This window comes from Dicentrarchus labrax, unplaced genomic scaffold, assembly GCF_905237075.1.
Source record: "Dicentrarchus labrax unplaced genomic scaffold, dlabrax2021, whole genome shotgun sequence".
NCBI classification, from domain to species: domain Eukaryota; kingdom Metazoa; phylum Chordata; class Actinopteri; family Moronidae; genus Dicentrarchus; species Dicentrarchus labrax.
Genome location: NW_026136708.1, coordinates 11611277 through 11622434, shown reverse-complemented (window position 1 = coordinate 11622434; position 11158 = coordinate 11611277).

The following is an 11158-nucleotide window of genomic DNA, read 5'->3' as shown; positions in this document are numbered from 1 at the left end:
GTGAGCCAAGTCTACATGTACCACGATGCATTGCCTGCGAGCTTCTGACGGTCATCTTAGCTTAGCTTGCCACTGAGCAAGCTAAGTGAGCTGCTGGGTGCCAATCAAAGTTACACTGCATTGTCAGGCAAAAGGATTCCTGCAGTTGGATCATTTCTTTTTCGCACATAGCTATATCGTTACATTCAAGCTCCAAGCTGAATTAGCCTGAGGTTCTTCTTTGAGACCAACTACATTAATGTATGTGTCAAATGACATTGCTGGTGCCTGAAGAAGCACACACTGAGCAATGCATTACTTCAGCTGACTACATTTACAATCAACACTGATCGGACTTTCACATAAAACAAATATTTTAAAACGCTTGAAGTGAAACGTCTAACTATGTCCTACATCTAATCGCATTCTTATTAAAGGCATCAACACGGTACAAACAAAGATATTTGTCGGACTGGCTAACAGCTTCCCATGCTTTTCTGACATCACAATTTAATTGACTCCGATTTTTGTAATTTTCCAAAACAGACAATCCAACAATGGCTCCCACTTTTCATGTGTACATCTCAGCACAACACCATGACTACTTTCGAAAAGGAATTGCCCAAAAGTACCCACCATTATCCCCATTTGTACGATTCATTGCATCGAGCTCACAAAGACAGACAAGAGACGTTTGTGGAGAGAGGTTGGGGAGGCAGTGGGATGCAGCCAGGAGGAGGCAAGGAGTCAGATAACCTTGTATACATTTCAAGCATACTAAACCCTAAAAGTTAAATTATCTGAGAATGCATTACCTTACTAGGTTTCATTACAGATATTTTTCATGTTTAACACGTTGTTACATTATCTGTTGCAGGGATGTCTGTTCAGTGATTTTCTGAGCCACAGAAAGCCTTCAACATTTTGATGTACTGAGGCTCTTGTCTTTCTGATGAGGTGTTATTAAACACTGGGGATGACTGCCATAAGCAATCTGCTGTATTTCTAACCTCATCCATGCACCATGAATTTCCCACCGTCTTATCTACAACTGAAACTGAACAAACACAAAATGCGTGCCCCTCTGGACTGCGAGAGCCTGTGATTGTGTTATTTGGCATCACTAGCACTACCTTGGGAGCTATTATTGTGCTGAGATTTTGCAGTGAGGGGACAATTATCTGGCCCCTTTAGCCTGTGAGGATGATGTAATTAATTGCAGTTTTATCCTTGTGTCCGGCTCAGCAGGACTCGCATCGCCAAGCAGCAGCATTTGTACGGAGGGTCATGGGCGTATATATATGGGTGATAAAGAAGGAAGACAGTTGGAAAGGGAGCTTGGAAATAAAAAGGTAATAGCTGGGTTTCATAGATTAGATGACCTTGAGGACCACTAATTTCAGGGTTGCAGCATTCAGAAGAATGAGAAGAATGTGGATAATACATCCTCCCCGATGGTTATAGAAACCATTGTTTGTTTTTGCACCTGTTTGTAGAGAAAGAACATAAAAATCTTGGTTGGATGCTGTGGTGGAGAGAGGATAGTTGCTCTCAGTAAGTCACTGTCTCATGTTTTGAGAGGAAATACCTCCATGTATGAAAATACTGACAGTATTAATTATAGACAGTGTACTGTACTGAATTTAAAATGATGTGTTTTGATTTATCTTTTCCAAAATATAATCTATTATATCTGTGTATTTTTTCAGATAGTGAGTACATCAACTTCTTTGCTGTTGTTATTTTTTATTCTGCCGAACGGCCAATCTTGATGGTCTTGTTTGTTTATGTAGGTCATGTAGAGGCATCAGTATTACATTTAGTTTCATAACCAGTTGAAAACTCCTTGTAGTACATTTAAGCTTCTTTGAAAAGGAAACAAACCCAAATCTTGAGCTGATAACAATGCATCGAATTATTCCAAAACAGAAACATTTCACCCCAAAAAAACATTTAACCCAAATGATTTTTTTTTTGCAGTACTGTAAGCAATTACTTTTACCCTGACTGAGGAAGCAATTATTCAGCTTGAGTAGAATATGATGGTACTTTTTTCCTTCTCTGCCTGCATTAATCAAACCAAATATTCAAATGAAGGCCTGTCCACTCTCAGAGGAAACTGTCAAACATCTTGCAAGTCACCCAGAACCACAAAAACACTAAAAGGAAGTTTCCAGTGTAGGTTTTATGATCAGAAATGAGTGAGTGATGTCCATCCAGTAACTGATTCCATTTTGCTTGTGCGTGAGTCTTCAGCTTGCCTCTCCATTCATCCCAGTTCAGCTGTCATCCCTGATATGTACAAAGATAAATTGTGCTCTGCAAACGTGAACATCTGACAATGCGGGATAAAATAAAACACCCTGTGCTGCAGTCATCCAGCTGTTCACTGTCCACTGAGGTTGGAATGTGCTGCCATGTGAAGCCCCAGAAGAAGACATTCATTAAAGGATTAGGGCCCACACTTTGTACTGACACAAGAATGAGGGCAGCTGAAAGGAGAAGAATGAAATGATCAAAATGATATTCAAGCACCATTTTGCGCATGAGAGGAGATGCTGGCGGTGTAAGTAGCGACCATCAAAACAAAGTGCAAAGATCCTCCCTTTTCTGAGGCAACGCCATGCTGGCAATGATAACAGCTGAGGTGGAATCCTGCCGCGGCTAAGCCTCTTTAGTGCACTTTTTCATGTCGTGTTTTAAGGTGTCAAAGAGGCTGAGATCAAAGAAGACATGGCCACTTTAGTGTCTTTTTAAATGGACCAGTGATCATCAAGTTCTCAAGGGGCTGGGAAGACACTTCTCTGCAGAAGCAGCAGCAGCAGCAGCAGCAGCAAGTAATTCAAAAGATGAATTCAGTTAGTGTGCGTTTCATGGGAATGCTACTAATCTTCCAGGGCCTTCCAGTAAGAGCTCATATTTTCAATTTGAGATGTCTGCGCTCTCCTCAAATGGTTCATTCTTTGGTGTCCTACAAACTGGTCTTAAAGTGTTTCAACTGCAGTTCCAAACCAAACAAAGGCATTACATTTCTTTGCTTGTTTATTGAAAGTTTCAATAATAGGCAATTTGGCAGCGACAGTAGGAATCCTCAGCCGAAAACCATAAAAGTGGCAGTATGTGTGGTCTGGTGCTGCCATTGCAGTGAACTCCAAAGAAGCAGGAGGACCAGGGCCAGCGTATTTCCCGTAGCATAACACATGCCGACAGCAGGCAGACATGGCAAACTGGACTCCCCTTGTTCTCACACTCTGTGCCAAATTGGGGGAAATTCTTCCAGTGGCAAGTATCAATTACTCACTTTAAACAAACATCCAAGGCTTTTGAATATCAACATGGTGCGTGCATGTCTCCCTATAGGGCATCTGATACTGGGAGACCACACACATGGAGTCACCTTTCAGCATCACCTTTCTCCTCACACTGACTTTTTTCCTCATTTGTTTGCTCCATGCGTCCCTCTTTTATCAGACATTAATCAAGATAAGAGGTGACAGCATCACCCTACAAACAGAAGGAGAGGCTACATTCCCTATACTGTCTTCTAAAAGTCAAGTGTAGTGAAATATTATATCCACCAGAGAAATGCTGTGATTCTGCCTGACACTGTTGGGCGGTCTTCAGTTATTTTTCTAACAGTTGTGTCACATTAAGCATCAGCAGGGAAAACACATCCATCATTCTTATTCTGAAATGTCTCACTTGCAAATTGGATGGAAGTGAAGAAGTTGACAGCCATGGCTTGCCGGGCTCTGCCCCATCTGGTACAGATATACAGGCAACTTCAAATGACCAGCTTCAGCCTTAACACGTATCACACAGCAACCACGCGGCCATGTGGTCCTTGTAAAGCTTGGGGAGCTGTACCAATTAGATATTAAAGTGGGTAGTAGATGTGGGTGGATCAAACTGTTCATGGTAAAGAAAATTCAGCTCGGTATCGGACAAATTAAAATATGCTAAAGATGAAGCAGCTAATAAGTTGAGGCTTCTGCATGAGGCAAAACCACAAAAAGAAGATGTTTTATTGACTCTGTGTGCATTAAGCATGTTTCCATCACTAAACCTTTGGCTATGTATGATTTTCCCTGAGGAATTAGTAAACAAAATTGTTTATGAAGAGTTGAGCAGGCTGAGGGCAGCAGACGAAGAAGATCAGCAGGATCATCAGGAAGGCTGGCTCCGTCCTGGGGGTCCAACTGGACTCTTTGGTGGTGGTGTTTGAGAGGAGGATACTGTGTTAACTGCACAGTATCCTAGACAACAATGCTCACCCTCTCCACCAGGTGCTAACCTCGAGCAGAAGCACCTTCAACAACAGACTCATTCCCCCCCGATGTAACACACAACGCCAGAGGAAGTCTTTTCTTCCTCTGGCCATCAGACTGTTTAACTCATCTACCTCCGGCCGCGAGAGGGACAGTGGAGACACTGTGTCCTGAGCCAAATGTCACTTTGTCACTTTATCATTTTTACCCATCAGACTCAGATCCACATTTTTTTTTCAAAAAGACGGCGAATACCTCCAGCTCAAATCCGCCTGTAAAAAAAAGAGGCGGTCCAAATACAGATCTGACGGATCATGAGTGTGTCAGCCCTGTCAGTGGGAATGAGTACAAGGCAAACTTTACAGTTTGCCATATTTCTGTTGCCTGTGGTGGACTGACCGATCTGAAGCAACATTCAGCAGGAGACTACAACTTCAAAGCAGCACAAGGGCAAAGAATCCAGAGTGGAGTTATTTTAACAGACCAAACATTTTCCTGCGTCTATGATCTGATGTTTTAATCCTTAATATAATTGATGCAACTGCACTGTACTTTTATTGACTCGTTATTTCCTTTACATTCATGTTGAGAGTTGAAAGAAACACACACTGCATTCAGGAAATATTGGCAGTTAAAGTTAATATTCTCCTTACTTACTGAAGACTTTTCTGAGGTTTTAGCTCATGCAGTGACTTCCCGTTAACTGCTTTTGATTCAATGTCACAACAAATGTTAAACAATACTAAAAGCTTTACTAGCTAAGACTTTAATGATGCAACCCATTTAGTAAATCACTAGTTTGAAACTAGCTAGTTATGAGGACTTAAAGGAGGAGTTTAGATACAAAATACTGCAACTCAATCCTGTTGTTAGTAGAGGGTTTTTTGTTTATAACTCTATGGCATTGTTGTCTGTCCACTCATCTCAAATTTTTCTGTATGGAAAGTTTATATTCTCAGTTGTTAAAAGTCATTCTTGAAATGTTTGAAATCACAACTGAAACTGTGCTCAATAATTTTATATATATATTTTTTTTGTTGGGGGGGGGGCTTTATGTGATAGTGACAGCCGAAGATAGACAGGAAAGGGGGGTAGAGAGAGAGGGGATGACACGCAGCAAAGGGCCGCAGGTCGGATTCAAACCCTGGGCCACTGCAGCAAGGACTCAGCCTCAGTACATGGGTCCAGTATTTTGATTTTTAATTTATTTTGAATGACAATCAGCCAGATAAAACCCTATAGTGATGGCGGGATGACGTTAGCTGTGAAAGCTAAAGCTGGTGCACATGTCAGCAGCTCTGCAGGCTTTAACATGCCACACGAGACTCCTACATTAGGGGGATTTTAGTGTGAAAAGTATTGTGAAAAAGAGTCAAAAGTCCACCACTCGCTGGGAAATTGAAAACATGAGGGCGTTTTCACACAGGATGGGACAAGGAGGCTTTGATTTCTTTAAGTGTTGACAGTGCAAGGACACCTTATCCTGAAACCTCCCTCCCAGTGGCTCCTTGAGCAGCTCCCAATATAACAAAGGCTTCAAAAGAACAGCAGGTCATTCAGTTTAATGGCGGTACTATGAGAAACATCCATCCATAGTATGTTCTAATGTAACTGGAATTCTGACCTAGAAGAAAAGGGTAATGGCTCGAATGTAAATTTCCTCCAAAATCTCAATTTACTGTTGCAATTATAGACAAAAATCTGATCCAGGAGTCACACTATAACTGTATTATTTGAACACCAGGGTTGTGCAAAACCACTCCACCGTACTTCCAAAACAAATAAGTCTTTTTGTGGCCTGTTGGTGGGGGACTGATTTGAAGCAGCATAGACTACAGATGGGAGGTTGAAAATCACACACAGTGAGAATGGCTCTCGACCATGAGAATAAAGATGAAGCCGGGTTTTCATATCAAACTAATAAGAGTCATATGCAGAGGAAAAGGCATCGGCAGTCCACACTAGGGATTGATGTGGAGCGTAGAGTGAGAGATCGTGGCAGCACAGTGTTTTTTTTGGGCTGTTGCGAAAACAGACACCAGGACTCGGTGCAAGTAGCAGCCACTCCATAATGCGTGGTTTTAGAAGCAAATGAGAAATATAACCGCTAGTGACTTTGAACACTGACACCATGTATAAAACCATAACAATCTGCACTATGTGATTCACATTTGTCAATATATACAGCGAAAGAATTGTGTTATAAACTCAATCCTGTTCTGATTGTGATGGTATTTTTATCTAAGGGAGACATTCTTATGTATGTATTCTTCTAAACTAGTAATCTCTTCTTTATTGAACACAAACTAGAGTTTATTGTAAAGGGCATAAAGATGATTGGAGCCTCCATAAGATCACTTTTCACTGGGAACAGCTTGCCGAAGGGCCCTGTAGGCTTCAAGCAAAACCCTAATTTCCTTGCAAATCCCATACAACAATATTAGTTTTAAACCAGCAAAGCATTTTACGTCATCTCAAGAGAGCAATGGTGGCCAAGACTATAGGAAATAGAGTCACAGGAAGGACTTCACACTTCTGCCAAAAGACTGAGAGAACTATATTAATTTTAATTTTTTCATATTACAGGATAAGAAAACCTGTCTGAGAGTTTATAATGAAGTAGTATTAGTAGTAGTACCAGTATTTTTCACATCTGAATATCAAACGTCATAACTATACTATGATATTATTATTGTTTATACCCTGGTGGTCCTGAGAAAATTTTATTTCTTTTCAACTGTAATTTTTATGATTGCATTGCCTGATAAAAAGCCTCAATAATAGTCTATCATATTGTGTATTCAAAAAGCACATTGTGTACTTGTTTTACTATTTTTTAGATAGATTGAAGTGAGTATTATGAAGTATTATGAAGTATTATGAAGGCTTTTTCCTGCTACAAAAGTCCCATATAAGTGCAGACCATTCACATTAACTTTTTTCTCTATTATATCCTTCTGCTATTTGCTGATAAAGCAACCAAAGTTCCCCTCATGGATCATTAAATCTTCATTTTAGCTTGTGATTAACTTTAGTTTTGCTTCCAGCAGGCTCAGCAGTGAGTGGGGGGAAAACCCCAACAACCAACTGTATGTGATGCATCGTCAGCCTGTATTTCTCTAAGACGGATATCTGTTGCATCACTCACACATTTTTGTGCGATGACTGATGTTTTGAATGGAATACAAAAAGGCCAAGACAAAAGCAAGGGCTAATTGCTGTGTGGGATTAAAAAATAACTTTGGTAACTTCCCTTACACAGGAGAAGAGGGTAAACTGGGATAAAGAGGGCTTACAGACTCAAAACTGGACCAGTGTGCAGGCGTTAGTGGCATAGTGGTGAAGCTGCAGATTGCAATCATTTGAATCCAGCTCAGCCCTCCAAGCACGCAGGAGAAACTACAGTGGCTGCAAAACTTGCAAAAAACATGAAAGGCCTCCTAAAGCCAGCGTTTGATTTGTCCGCTCATTTAATTTTATTCACATACATGAATGACATTCTGAGATATACACCTGCTGTATATATATAAGTTTTCTTACACCTCTTAAAAACAAGAAGGCCTCACAGGTTGAGAACCAGTGCTGTAAGCTTTCATGTATTCCTACCCACAAGAAAAAAAAAATCCTCACTTGACCAAAGCATAATGCTGTTAAGTGAAACACAGATCCCCTCATGCATGCTATAGTTAGTTAAACACTGGGTGTGTTAGGAATATGTCTTTTTTGATAAATTCTAAATAATTAAATAATAAATCCAAGACTGGAGAGACGGTGGGTTCGGTAGTTGCCTTAACCAAGCCAAAGCCAGCTCTTGCCGTTGCTACACATTCATTGGGCTTTGTAGAAGTCTCAGACTATGATTGATCGTAATTCACTAACCTGGCTTACTGGAGGGCTGATGTAACTTCCCTTTTCACTCTCAGTGATCACATTCACAGTTGACCTTTTCTTGCCAAGGGATCATTTCCAGAGGAATGGCGTTTTCTTACCTCACTAAAATCCAAACATGAAGAGTTTACATGATAGTCAGCCAGAAGGGCAAAAAGGCAAACAGACAGACAGCTGATGCAGCAAATCAGAGATCCGTGTGGTGATTCATACACCTGCTCTGTCCAATAGTGAGACGAACAAACGAGAGCCGGCCAGAGGATCCTGGACCAAGTTTAGCCTGAGGGGGCCAGACAATGACTCAACAGCAGGTTTTTAACACAGAGTAAATCAAAGAGGACAAAGATTGTGCACCATGGACCACAAGAGCAGGTGCTTTAAAGATTTATTTCAGCAAATCTTCTTTGTTGTTCTTGATTTACATTGTTACCCCAAAAGAAAATAATTTAGTAGCCGATTCTGACAGTTCCATACACATTACACTTTATTTTTGTTTCAGTTTCACCATCGTACACTTATACCAGCAGACATTTTGACATGTCGCAGTAGAAAAAGCTCACATGTTACTAATAACATTATCAATGGCTCTGGTATAGTCAAGTGTCCCAGTATGTCCTGAAACTGAAGCAGCTAAGAGGAATTCAGCCATCATTCGTTTTATTATTTAAACCTGTGCTTCATCTTACATTAAAGTTTCACTGATTTTCTGGCCACTTGGCGTTACAGGCTGTAAACATAACATTCACATATTTTCTCAAGTTTTTCAAATGGTTGCTGCTTGCTGACTCCATGGGTGGCTGACGAGAGCAGTGAGAGTGAACCAAAACAGTAATAACAGGATAAATGGATGATGATAAATTATGACAAATGGATTAGTGCAGCTTTGAGGTAAAGATTAGGAGGAGGGTCTGTATATGTATAAAGACGGTATGCAGAAAAAAGAAAAATAACCAAACAAAGGGATATATAAATAAAATCAATAATTTATAGGTACAATCTGATTTTTGTTATGGTAGCCCCACAACAAAAATCAAACACAAGACTGGGACTTGTTATCACTCTCAAAGTCACTGGACTTTTAAAGCAGGAATGGGTCCAAATGTAAGACAGCACAGGAGGTAGGATAACTTCGGTTAAGTTCAGCTTACAGACAGGAACAGGTAGACAGGCAGGAAAAAGAGATTCAGGTACATAAAAAGCAAGAAAGCCACAAGGGAAGCAAGCAAGCACAAAGAAACCAGGATAAACTGAACAAGGGAACACAAAGACTACATAAACAGGACGGGGCAGACAATCAAAACTGGAGATAAAACAGGCAAAGACGGAAGAAAACCCTAAACCTATAACAACTGGTCTTTTAAACAAGGCAACAACTTCATGTAACTAACCTTTCATGCTTTCCTTTTTGATTGTGAAATGCACTAATGCAAACATAAAAACAGGAGGCAAACAATAAAATGTATGATACCACTAAGAAACACTTACTGGTAAATGTTTAAATGTGATCTGTAACTCAAAATTACATCTTACATGTGTATTCACCTGTAATAAATGTGGTGATCAATTTAAAACTGTGGCTTAGAAGGAAATCTATTTGTGTGTGTGTTTTCAGTTATGTACTTACTGTACTTTTCAGCAGTGTTAAGGCTGGATGGCTGCCTGGATGCTATCGGCCAACAGCAGCTGTGTTTGTTTGGTGAATCACAAACAGGGTGTGTTGTGAATATAACTCTCTCTGCCCTAACTTTCTAACATCTTCATCCAGATGATGATTGTCACATGAAGAATCCAGTTTTCTTCTGATCTCCGGACCTGTTTGGTGGATCAAAGTGGACGTGGAGGTGATGGGGCTAAATTTTCCCTCTTTATGGCAGGTGATTGATCTCAGGAGTATTTGTCTCAGAGCAGCTTCTCTTTGAACACATGTTGGTGGGCGTTGGTGTCCAGCAGTGCTTTGGAACAGTGTAGCATGATGTAGTTATACTGAGAATAAAAAGAAAAAATAAGATCTGATTGCTAAGGCTTGTTTTCTGAGCCTAACGTTGAAGAGAGAGCGATGATTTCTTTAATGAGCTGTGCAAGTACAAAAGCAAACCTGTGCAGGAATACAGAGAAAGGTGACAGCTCCTGGCAGATGATCGTGATCTCAATAAATGTCAGTGTGTCAGAGACTATTTTCTGCTTTATTACAGCCTTGATCTTATTTTTGTTGGTTTGGCTGCCTTTTCTTTGAGCTATTGTACTCAGCACAGTAATTGCAGAGATGTTGCTTAAATGAAGTCTGACGCGACAAGAAACTTAAGATGATATTCAGATTGTTTGATCATTCAGACATATATTTAGAAAGGAAGGTTTCAGGGATTCAGAAATATTAATGTGAACAATCTAAACGCAGCTCTTTTCCTACATCCATGTCATTTTTTATAAACATTTAATAGCATTAAGGAACAGAGGAGATGTTAGTGACGTTAGTGCAGTTTTATGTCCAGATGTGGCAAGAGCTCAGTGTGAGTGGGGTTGAGGTGATGAGTTATGAATGTAACTGTAGTTCTGGGAATTCTTCCTGACCACCAGAGATGGGAACTGTGATTTTTTATAACATTTATCACTGTTTTTCGCCTAAATTGATTATAACATTCTTCAATTGTAAAAATGTGTAGCCATTACACACCAATTAAAAAACATTTTTTACATTACAAACATTACATTTTGTCAGCTGAAACATGTGTTACGTCCTAACTTGGTACCTTTTCCCGACTACTACTCTTGAGTCTCCCTGGCTATGCTAGCTAAGGATTCCCGATCGAAAAAGGAAAAGTCTTAGTGGAAAATAGAGAATTTAACAGTGCATGGACAGATTTGTTTGTTTGTTTCTGTATGGTTGATCTGCAGCACAAAATTACTATTATAGGGCTCAGATATGTTTTGCCGCTCCAGAGGATTTTTTTTTGGGGGGGGGCAAAAAGGCCTCTTTTGATTAAAGCCAGTGTTTATTTTCTAGGCTTAGGTGTTTCTTTTCACAA